Source organism: Grampus griseus, assembly GCF_964374135.1.
Source record: "Grampus griseus genome assembly, chromosome: 10".
Lineage (NCBI taxonomy): Eukaryota > Metazoa > Chordata > Mammalia > Artiodactyla > Delphinidae > Grampus > Grampus griseus.
Window position 1 is genome coordinate 21,327,686 of NC_139004.1, and position 12,521 is coordinate 21,340,206.

At 40.8% G+C, this 12,521-nt stretch overlaps 1 long non-coding RNA gene across 1 annotated transcript; it reads left to right on the top strand.

The window, feature by feature from the left end:
* Positions 1–348: 348 nt before the first annotated feature.
* Positions 349–11,353, top strand: LOC309828349. The gene is made up of 3 exons (XR_014297306.1): positions 349–412; positions 4,166–4,274; positions 11,294–11,353. It is a non-coding gene; the product is annotated as an uncharacterized lncRNA (long non-coding RNA).
* The last annotated feature ends 1,168 nt before the right edge of the window (positions 11,354–12,521 follow it).

Genomic DNA, 12,521 nt, shown 5'->3' on the forward strand with positions numbered 1-12,521 from the left:
TTTTTTTTTTTTTTTTTTTTTTTTTGCAGTATGTGGGCCTCTCACTGTTGTGGCCTCTCCCGTTGCAGAACACAGGCTCCAGATGCGCAGGCTCAACGGCCATGGCTCACGGGCCTAGCCGCTCCGCGGCATGTGGGATCTTCCCGGACTGGGGCACGAACCCGTGTCCCCTGCATCGGCAGGCGGACTCTCAACCACTGCACCACCAGGGAAGCCCGTGTTATTCCCCCAGGTTTGCCCTTGACCAGAAAGAAAACGAAGAGGAGGTGGAAGAGGGAAAGGCAACTTTCTATCTCACTATAAGATCGTATACCATGTATGTTAAGGATTCTTCCTTCTTTTCTGGAAGTTTGTGCCATCTCGCCAAATGGAGACACATGTATTTCTCTTTTCAGAGAATGTCCCTTCTTAGGTGAGTGTGGCAAATTTTGCCCAGTATGGGATTAGTCCCTGGTTGCCTGCTGACTGCTTTTGATGTCTTCCTCAGCACCCCCTTGCTCTATTTCAGCATTAGGCAATTGGCCTCTTTCTCAAACAGTTTCCTCTGAAACATGGACCTTAGGCTCTCACATGTCTCTGGGGATTTGAAAAAGAGTCTGTTCGTTCTAGTCTTATCCCCTTAGTCTAGGCAGATGGGTCTGTGCCTCAGAGTTTGGAATCTAAAATTAAATTCCAGGAATCAGACAGCTCTGGACTAATCAAGTCCAACATCTTCCTTTTACAGATGAGGATACATAAAACCAGACTGGTTATTTTTCCTTGGTTTTTATTTAGCTACCAACAGAGCTATGATCAAAATCCAGATTACTTGGTAAATGTAATACCAAGTAATTATTTATACCACGGGGCCTCTATCTGGTGTTTCACTGATTTATGCCAAGGATACCACTTGCTTTGTGGTGGCACTTTAGTGGAAGCCAGGAAATTTAATCCTTAGTTTACCCAGATAGGGCGTTTAGTGTAGTTGGGACTTATTGCAGCCTCTCAGTAGTCATCTCTCAGAGGTAGTCACTCTTGTGTCAAGGTCATGCTGGTGTCCTGGGATCAGTGGTTTAGTTTCTTGGCCCTTTAGAGGCCATATGAATGGAAAGCATGACTCAAGTGTTTTTTCCCTGCTTGTTGAGAAGCAGTAAGTATGATGTAGTGTAGTGAGTTTGAGTCCAGGATTTATCACTTGGCCTTGGGCCAAATTACTTATCCTTTCTGTAACTCAAATTCTTCATTTGTATTGTGGAAATAATAATAGTAACCCTCTCATTGTTGTGAGACAAAAATGAGTCCGTATTCATAAAATGCTTAGAATAGGCAGACCCAAGAGAAAAGACCAAAAACGGGCCTTTCCAGAGGCTGCACCTCCAACTCACGTTCCTTTCACAGTTGGGTTCTTTTTTTTTTTTAATGTAGAAACTTTCCCCAATGTGGTTTCTGTGTGTCTGTCATAGGTGTCACATATACAAACACATAATGCATAATACAGTTACACATGTCATGAGCTTATTTGAAATGCAAAAACAACTACATCTTGGGACTCTTGTACTGCACACTATATACACATTAAATTATAATTATCTTATATCAAATTGGTATATTTTACCAATCATCAAGGTATTAATAAGCATGAGAGTAAACCCTCAACTTCAAATTGGCTCTCTCCTTTGAACTCTGTCCTAGTTCTCTCTGTTCAGGAGATCCTGCCTACTTTTAGATGTCCTATGTTTTAATGGTTCTAGTGAGTCAGTTTATAAAGATCTTCACATTTCAGATCTTCCTGGTTTCCCTTTGTCTCCAAAAGCCTGAACAAAATCTCTTCTCAACAATATCTCTTCTCCAAGATGGAATGTAATATGTAATAATGTAATAATATGCCACTATGTACAAAATTCCCACTGCTCCTATGTCACCTTTATGGCAGTCTGGGTGTTCTCAGATCTTCAAGGACTTCTGTTGGGGACAAGGACTTTTGCTTTAAGGCTTTAGAGGCTTTGCAATTTACCGCCTGAGACAGTCACTATTTATCTATTGTGTAACTGTTAATACTTTAGTTCTATTGCACTAGAGAAGTAATTTTCTACCTTTCAAACCTACCATCCCCTTTACTATCTTGAAATAAAATTTATAGATAATATTAACTACCTATAGATATAATTTCCAGAATATCACTACGTTACCTTAACTGTAATATAAAGGAGAAAGAAAAGGAAAGTAATTTATAATAGAATAATAGTTTTTCAGCATGTAAATGATTGGATGAAATAGACACTTGTACCTATTCATAGAATCATGTGAATACAACAGCTACAAATGCAGACGGATATGTGAATGTCGTATTTGTGAATCTAATATCATGAGTGGCTTGATTTTCCTAAAATGGCAAACAATTCCGAATATCATTCAAAGAAAAAGAAGTATATTTCCTTGATTTTCCAATACATAGCAAAGTTGTGCAAAATACTTTGTATTTATTTGTAAAGTAGTTCCAGTCTCAGGTAACCATTAACAACTCTTTTGAAAGTCTGGCAGGATAAGGGACATTCTTTGTTTTACAGGAATCCCTGGCCCTCACTAAATTCTAATAGCCCCATCCAATCAACATGACAACCAAAACCAAAACCAAACCAAACCAAAACAAAAAAACCACACACACAAACCCTCACAAATTCCCAAAACTCTCCCTAGGAGGTGATATTGCTGCCTTGAGGATTACTGTAATAGAGGAGAGAAGTAACAGTGAACTGCCAACAGAATAATGATGGAGTAGCTTAAGGATCTGGGCTGCAAGAATGTAGGCCAGCCAACCTAAGCAGTAAGACAAATGCCTACTAAGGAATGTTAGCGCCAAAAAGTATGCAACTGGATTTTATTGCAAGGTTCTAAATAAATTAGAAATTCTGACTTCTCAGTCAACCTAGTGGTAGAGTTTTGCATTCCCTGCTTTCAGTTGAAAGGCATGTTCTTGGCAAAGCTGGACACAGACAGCATTGTCATGTTGCTCTTGAGGTTCTCCATGGATGGCTTCTTCGTGAAATCCTCCAGGATTCATTTCCACATTTGGGAGGTTCCCAGTCTCTGAGAAAGGCAAGACTTGTGAAACCAGATCAACTCTTAACCTAGTGGATCTTAAATTGTGCTGTGAGCAGAAACATTAGAGGAACTATTATACAATTTGTTGCCTACTGTCATGCCCAAGGGCTCTGAGTGAATTTACAAGAAAATGGGTTAAAGAAAAAACTTCAGTGGGGAAACATAGAGTCCAGAGAAGGGCTGGAAGAGTAGGCACAGATTCCCATATCCTCCCCATTTTACCAACAGAAAGGTTGCCAGAGCCAGGATGCTCTGCTATACACGAGTTTAGGTCAGTATTCTAGGAGAGGGCCTTGCTGCTCTTCCTTATTATAAGGCAAGTGTTAGAACAACCTTGTGAGTGGGGAGATAAACAGACTGCTTGGTACAGTCTGAATGTGGGGTGCTAGCTTTTTAAAGGAATCGTCTGGGAAAGCTAGCTGCCTAATACCTGGAAACCTTGAGATCCTTGGGAAGTGTTGGCCCTTCCAGCAGAAGGAAGAAGTCACCTGTCCTAAGGGAAGCTGAGTTTATGTTTTAGACCCTCTGGCTGTGAGAAGAATGTTTGGTAGAAAGGCTGGTCCCAGTGAACACATTTTTCAGGCAACCTAGAGAGTGTTTCTAAGGTTCATTTTGGACAATTCAACTTGTCGAGTCATATGAACTTAATAAATGCAAATGCCTGGGCCTCATTGTACTTAACTAGGTCTGAAGTAATGCCCAGTATCTAGAGTAACAAGTTCCATAAGTGATTCTGATGGGTATGTGTATAACCTTTCTTTTGGAACCAGTTTTAGCCCAGAACTTTCAGATACCCATTTTCTCCAGCCCCTCCTGCCACAGCCTCTAAAAATGCACACTATGGTTTTTGTTTGTTTGGAGTTTTTTTTTTTTGGCCGTACCGTGTAGCTTGTGGCATCTTAGTTCCCCGACCAGGGATTGAACCTAGGCCCTTGGCAGTGAAAGCGCAGAGTCCTAACCACTAGACCGCCAGGGAATTCCCACACACTATCTTTTCTATAGATCAAAGCATTAATGTTGAGCTCTCAATAGCCCTGTGTCTCCAGCACCAATAGCCTTGTGTTAAATCATTTACAATCAGCAGGGATCCCAGCATGTGAATTGGACATGATCACCCAGTTGGAGAAAGAACAATTGTAGACACTGGATCTTCAGGGAGCTGAAGAGGGGAGTGACCAAAAATATCTGTCTAGGTGAGTATTATCATGAAAAGGCCACTAACTTGAAATTTCGGAGACGTGAGTTCTAGTCTAAGCTCTTGCAATTTGCTGGGTGACTTAAGTTACTCTGTTTTCTATCTGTCAAATAAGCAAGTTGGCCTTGATGAACTCTAAGTTAAGATCTGTTATGATGAGCTCTGTTAATCCTCTGAAGTCTGTGGTTGTAGACTTGTTTAGAAGAGTACCTAAACTAGCTGGAAGAAGGGTTGGGTGATCAAAGGGAGATCAAATGGGGATAGCAGGGTAATAGTTAGCATTTCTGAAATTCTGTTTTCTCTCTTTGCCAAGAAAATGGTTGCATACAAGCTTGATAGAGTCTTCCTCACTTTTTGCATTTTGGCAGGGTGGTGGTGGTTATGTTTTCTACATTTGAGAGTCTTTACTTTTCTCATCCCTTTCCTGTCTCTCATTTACCATAACTAATTGGCTACAATAGCTAATAGCTCATTTTACTTTCTAATCCCCTGTTCTCTGCTCATCAATTGGTATATCTGCTCATGTCCATTTTGGGGGCTCAGCATTTAACCAAGCCCCTACCTGTATTTCTTGATGTCTCTGTGCATCCACTGTGAAAACTCTGTTATCACTTCTGGCCTTGTTCACTTCTCTTTCATTGTCCCTTTTAAGTTTCTGCCCATATAAAGTTGCTAGTGTGCATGAATTGCAAATTAGTTGTCTTTTTTTCCTGTTGGTTTATTTTCCTTGCTCTCCACACTAGACACAGGTGACATTTGCACTTTAAATGTCTTTCAGATAGGGATATTTGAACTGAACCAAAGCATCAACACCAATCAGGCTATTTCTGAAGAACTAGAGTTTCCAGGGTCAGCAATGGAAAGTCTCCGAAGGAATACTGCCCAACGTCCTATGAATGAAGAAGCCTGTAAAAGTGAGGGCCAGTTATCAAGGCAGACAAAATGTCCTCCACAGAAGAAATCTTCTTTTGAGAAAACAGCAATCAGAAAAGTGTCAATGACCCTCAAGGAAATTTTCACTAGGGAGAGAGGCCCTGAATCCAGTGAATTTAGTCTAAGCTCAAAGCTTAATACACGGCAGAAAATTCCAAAGGGAGCTATGTCCCCCATATCTAGGAAAAACTCCAAAGATAATTCAGGCTTAATTAAACACCAAAAACTTTTTCCGCAAAGGAAACCTTGTAAATGCAATGAATGTGGTAAAGCCTTTAGTTACCAATCAGACCTTATTGTCCACAGTAGAATTCATGGTGGAGAAAAGCCTTTTGTATGCAATGAATGTGGTAAAACTTTTAGCCGAAGTACACACCTTATTGAACATCAAAGAACTCACACCGGAGAGAAACCTTATGAATGCAGTGAATGTGGAAAAGCTTTTAGCCGGAGTACACACCTTAGTCTACATCAGAGGATCCATACTGGAGAAAAACCATATGAATGTAGTGAATGTGGAAAAGCCTTTAGCCGAAGCACTAACCTTAGTCAGCATCAGCGAACTCATACTCAAGAAAAACCTTACAAATGTAATGAATGTGGGAAAGCCTTCAGTGACCATTCAACCATAATTCAGCATCAACGAATACACACTGGAGAGAATCCCTATGAATGCAGTGAATGTGGAAAAGCTTTCAGTTGGATCTCATCTCTTATTGAACATCAGAGAACACACACTGGGGAGAACCCCTATGAGTGCAGTGACTGTGGGAAGGTATTCAGTCGGAGTTCATCCCTTGTTGAACATGAGAGAATACACACTGGAGAAAAGCCCCACGAGTGTAGAGAGTGTGGAAAGGGTTTCAGTCGGAGCTCCTCCCTTATTATTCACCAGAGAACTCATACCGGAGAGAAGCCTTACAAGTGTAATAACTGTGGAAAAGCCTTCAGTCAGAGTTCATCTCTCATCAGACATCAGCAACTTCACACTAAAGAGTAATATCTGTGCTTTCCTTAATGTTAGCACAAGAGCACACAGCATAACCTCCCACAGCTGAAAAGAAACATATATACTTGTTTGAATTTTCCTTCCTACTAGCTAACTCTAAGCCAGTTTCAAGCTAGCCTTCCTTCCTTTTTGCAAACTAAATGCTCAAATGAGTGATCAATCCAACAAGGGGATGAATTTTAAAACCTAACATTCACTCTAATATTCTGGAGGGCTCCAATCTTAGAATATACAGCTACCTAACACCTTGCAGTTCCTCACCTTATCTATTCCATGGAGCTTGGATCCCTGAACAACTAGTGAACCCTCTCTTTCCCAACCACATCAGCTCCTTCACTTAAAAGAGGAAATACCATGTGTGTGTATTTTCATGCTTGCTGGCTCCAGTGGCAGAAGAGAAGGAGCTGGCTTCAGATTAGGATAAAAAATTCCCACCAGTTTGGGGATAAAAAATTCAGTCTCGAATTATATGGACAAATTTTTCTCTTCCTTCCTCCCTTACCTTTTTTTGCTATAGCATAGTTTCCTCAAAGTATAGCCCATAGTTCTAATGTGCCTAACTAATCCCAGTGTTATTTTATCTTATCCTTACCAAGAAGGTCCTAAAAATCTTAGTTCCTCCATTATCTTTTTAAAAATTGCTGTCCTATTTTAAAAACTTTTCTTTTGTTTACAGACTTCATGAAACATATACCATCTGGTTCTGACACTCACCAGCCTTGTTAAGTTGATCTGTCAAAGACAAACTCAGTGCCTTTTTCTCAGTCCTCTTCCTACTTGACATTTGCAGAATTGGTAATTTTGGCCACTCCTATGTCTTAAAACGTGAGCTTCTGGGATCCATGGTTCTGTGCTGATCCACACTTTTCCTACCTCCCAGCACTTCTCTGATTAACAATGATCAGCTCTGTGACTTGGGCAAGAGTTGGACCAGAATAATTTCATTTTATTGGCTTATAGTACTTCATGTTATTCAATTAGATTATAAGCTTCTTGAAAACAGAAATCTTGTTTTAGATCCCTATAAAACATCACACAGTGCTGAGCAGTCACTAAATGTCCCCAAATTATTGCTTACTGATTCCTCTTTATCTATCCTGGGTAATCAGTCTGCTAGGATTTATTTGAAATGTCTTGATGGTTGATTTCTTTCTCTCTATTCCTACTGCTGCTGCCAAGTCCTCAGTAGTTTGGGCCTAGATTACCAGAGTAAACACATTGTTGCTGCTCTTGTCTCCCTGTCTTTATATAGCTGCCTGACTAAACTACCACTTGGTTCAGAAAGAATCCACAGTTTCCCATTGTCCCAAGGAAAAAGTTCAAAGTACTTTAACTTGAAGACCTTGCACAGTTGGATCTATTTACTTATTTTCCATTACTCCCCAGTACAACTGGGCAGCCCTGTCCTTTGTCTCTACGACACCCTTTCTCTTCACACTTGGCTCCGCTTCAAACTATTCCGTGGCACTCTTTTACATACCCTGCTTTCCTCCCTGTATCTCCAGAAATCTATCCATACTTTATAAAAGGCCCTGGTCAGGTCCTGCCTCCTCTGTGATAATTTCAGCACCACCACCCCCCTTAGAAGTCCTTTACAGTGATGGTTTCCCTTATTCTCCTGTATTACATACTTTCTTATTCTGTTCTCTGGTTCTGTCAGGTGCTTTTTTCCATGAACTTTTTTGAAGTTAGAAATTGTCTTAAATCTCTTAGAAGCCCCATCTAATACATAGTACAATGCAGGCCTGGATTGTAGTTTTAATCTAAATCAGGAGGGTTTAATTTAATAATGCAGTCACTTTACTCTTTTGAATGGTGAGATTACCTCATAAATATTTTTGTCCTTTTTGTCCTACCTTGAATTATATACATTAAGCCTTGGGACTGACTCTCCTTCAGAGCTCCTGGGATGCTGGCCTCTTGGCTTTCCACTTCATGAGACTGTTTTAAGGAGTATGTGGGTTTATTCATATAAAGTGATGAAAACAGTGCCTGACATATAGTAAGTGTTCAATAAATGCTAATTGTTATGATTCTATTCCTTCATATCTGCCTGTAGTCTTTCATTTCATCCCTAAAGGGTCTGTAACTCCACAGAATGGAAAACTAGGATCACAGTCAAATAAGTAAGAAGATATTTCTTCTGCCATCACAGACAATTGTCATCTATTTTATTATAACTCTATTGTGTGTCAAAAATGACTCAAGGCGGCTTACAAGATACGATAAAATACAAAACTGAAAAAATACAAATCAGTATTAAAGAAGAAAATGCCTAGAAGATCAAGATCATGACAAATTATGGTATGCCAGATAGTTATTCAGGTATGAAAGTGAGATGGTCATTTGCTTACATTGTATTTGGAAGGGGAGAAAATGTCCATTCTTCAAGGAAAGCCTAATAGAGTTAAGATGAATTTCTCCACTGGCCTTCATGTAATTATACAATGTGCTTGATAACAAAAAATTAAAATTAAATTATGTGTTCTCTACAACACCTAGCATATAGTATGTTTTCCAATAAATAAATATTTAGTTCATAGTAGAAGTCTCAGAAAGGCAAATAGAAAGATTCTTCTTGGGGTGGAGTGGGGTTAGAAGGAGCAGAGGGTAGAGATAATCAAGTAATTACTGGGTGCCAGAAGAAAAGCTCTTTTTGAGTCTCTTAACTTACCACATTATGGGATGAAGAAACTGAAATTTACACATGTTAAATAGCTTACCCGAGGATCAGGATTTGACCCCACTACTGGATCTCTTAAGCTGGGCCCTGGCAAGATCTGGGAAAGAAAGAACTGTGTAAGTAAAGGTATAGAGGTAGGAAAATGCTCTGTTTGTTCCAATAGATGAACTGGACTGTCTATGGCAGGGAGTTCAGTGAAATAAAAATAAGAAAGTTTATTTGGAATTGGATAACTAGACAGTGGCTGCCCTGAGTACTAGCTTGTGTGTGGATTTAATCATTTAGGCAATGAGGGAATTACAGGAGGTTTTTGATCATGGTAATAAAAATTTGGTTTCGGGGAGAAGATTAATTTGGTAGAGGAGACAAGGTGGTTTGGAAATGAGAGAGACAGCACGCAGAAACTAGGTGAGAAGCTGAAGTATTAGAATAGTGGTATTGTGGAACAGAGCAGTGGTCAGATGAGGAGACAGTATAAAGTAAGGATCCTATGAAACTGGTGACTAGATACGGGCAAGGAAGAAGAGAGACCAGCACTTCCTTAATTGCTGTTGTTAACTTTCCTGTAAGCTACCTAGGGTATGGAGGGAGGAATTTCTGATACACACTCAGCAGTTAGCCATGAATACAAAACATTAAAAAGCTGAACGCCTGATATGATTAACTTGCATCTTTAAAGTCGATTTGGAACCAAAAACTTTTGGGATTTCTGGTGGGGAAATCGGGTCAGAAGATAAGAGCGATCTGGAGTGGGGAGCTTTATTCTAAGGAGAAACAGAGGGTTTTCCAATGCAGCCAAAAGCACTGTGACTCGGCTCACACTGAACAATGTCTTCAAAATAATCTCCGTCCTTGCACGGAGCCCACATCTAGGCGCTCAGCGTGGGCCCTCTTCTGTGAGCCCTGCAGGTGGCTCCCGCGGATGCCAGCTGCCGTCCCTGTCCTCGCACGTCCGGAAGCCTAGGCCATTCCTCGGGAACCCGGGTAGGGAAGGAGGCGCGTGAGTGCGAAGACCACCGCGGGGGTAAGAGCCTCAGAGCTCTGCGCTGTGGCTGTGCTCCCGGAATTTTATGGTGACCGTTGTGTGCTCCAGTTCCCCTCATCAAGGCTGCAATGGCCACTCCTAGAACCACCGGATGGGGTCCCGCGACCACCCCAGACGCCATCTTCCCGCTTCCCCGGGGGCACTCTGAAGCAAGATCGGCCAAAGAGCTGATCCTACATCTGAGAACTACAATTCCCAGAAACCTCGGAGACTCGCAGTCATCACAGCGCCCAGACTCCATTTCCCAGAAGTCTTAGGACCAATTCCCATCCTCACTGAAAACCTTATGTGACGTCATCGACTTTCTGCTGAAGATTCTAAAGGCTGGCGGGGTGGGCGGTGCCACGCAACGTGATGTGGCGATACCACTGGGCCTCGTTTCTGGATGGTCTTCTAGCCTGAATCTCTGTCACTTCTTTTTCTAAAAAATTGATAAATCAGAGTGAAGCTTCCACCCTTTTCCGTTAGATTTTATTCATTTACCATGTGTTTTCCGTGCCTACTATGTATTAATCCGCTTTTCTGATTTGTGGACTGTGAGATTGAAGATGAGTCACTTTCTTCGCTAAATATTAATTCAGCTCCGTTAAAGAGGCCACGATCCTTCCTCAACATTCTCCCTGCCGCCCAACCCCTCACCCTGACACACACACACACACACACAGGCACACACGCTGAAAAGCATAAAGGGATGAAAAGCAAAAAATAAACACTGGTCCCATCACTCAGATAATCCCTGGACATATTAGTAAATGTTCTTTCAGACTTTTTTTCTTCTTATATCTGTGTATCTGCATATGCTAGATATGGAGATGGATTGTGTATACACGTTTATACATAACAAAAAGTTATAGTTTATACGTAACAAAGGATTTACTATATACATTCATCTTGAACTTTCCCCATGTTAATATTTTCCAAAATAATTTTTAATGGTACTGTCAAAGAACTAATCCTGTCCCTGTATAAGCATTTCTTTTCAGGCTTCCTAAACACCAGTGATTTTATTTAGAACCCCTAACAAATGCTTCAGTCTGCTGTTGTCAAAACAACTTTAAAAATTACTGTTAATTTTATTAGTTGTGAGAATGATATTATGGTTATGTTTAAAAGGAAGAAAAAGTCCTACTGGCTAAAAGTACATACTGACGAGACAAATGATGTCTGGGTCTAACTTTAAAATATTCCAGGAATAAATAAAAGGGGAGTCAGGGAGGGATTGCTAAACAAGACTGGCAAATGTTGATTATTGTTTAATCTGGGTGAAGAATACACTGAAGTTCACTTTTCTATTTTGTGTCTATTTGAAATTTTCTGTAATAATTTTTTTTTTTTAATGTATACCAGCATTCCTCTTGGAGCAGTGTGGCCAGCTAATTCCTTCCAACCTCATGTTCAAGTCATCATATGACCACTGCCCAAATGAAGAATTTTCACTTCCATTGTCATCTCTGTGATGCTGACTGATTCCTTTTCCTGGGACCCATCTTCTGACTACTTTTTTCACAGTACATCTGAAACTAAAGTAAGTCTCAACTCTTTACAGAACACTCCTTTTACCTTCATGATCTCCTGCATCTTAGTCTCCTCCTGATCTCCTATGTACATGACTTTGGCATCTGGCTTATAGTTTTCTGCTGTATTTCACGTCTCATTTCATTCTGAGTGACATCATGACAGAGTAACTGCTCAGTAAACATTTGTTGAATCAATTAATGTCCACGTGGATGAATCATCCAGCAAACATTCTGCCTTTTATCTGGAACCCTGGGGTCTTGGCAGGCAGGAATCCCCGCGCTTGTGGGTAATGCAGCATCTGCTGCCCGTGCTTTTCCTCTCCCACCGGTGAATCTTATCCTTCCCTTTTTAATTCCTGTTCCAGAAGTCCTCCTCCGCCTCTGCTTTTACAAGGTGCCTGCCATCTGCTCCCCACGCACAACCTTCTGTCCTTCACACTTTCCACGCCCACCACTTAGCTTCTATCCATCCCAACATTGTCAGAGACACCATTTCTTTCTGCCTCCTTTAGAACTTTGCTCTCACACTCTTTCCACTTTTCAATCTCTCCTTTTCTAGTGACTCATTTCATTATCACTTTAAACAAGTCTAGTATGTCTCTCCTATTTAAAAACATCCTCATTAAATTCACATACTGCTTTAGCCACCAAGCTAATTCTCCCCTAGAACTTCCAGAAGGAGTGTGAACCAGCCAATACCTTGAGTTTGGCCTAGTGAAACTGATTTCAAACTTCTGGACTCCAGAACTGTGAAAAGAAGTCTGTTGTTTTAAGGCACCAAGTTTGTGGTAATTCATTATAGCAGCCATAGGAAATGAATACATTCTTCTTTTGCTCTTGCTCTTTCAGGCTCAGGGGTGGTAATGTTTTCCTGCAATTGTTAGACGCTAGTGTTCCACTGTCCTTTGCTGGTTCCCTCTTGGCTAAATTTTCTTCAATTAAACTGCTTGAGTATGGCCCTTAGTTTCTGCCTGGGACTCTGCCTAGAGGTGGAGTGAAGAAAAATATGGACCAAATAAAAAGTGGCCCCTGAAAATACTCTCCTTCACCAATAGACC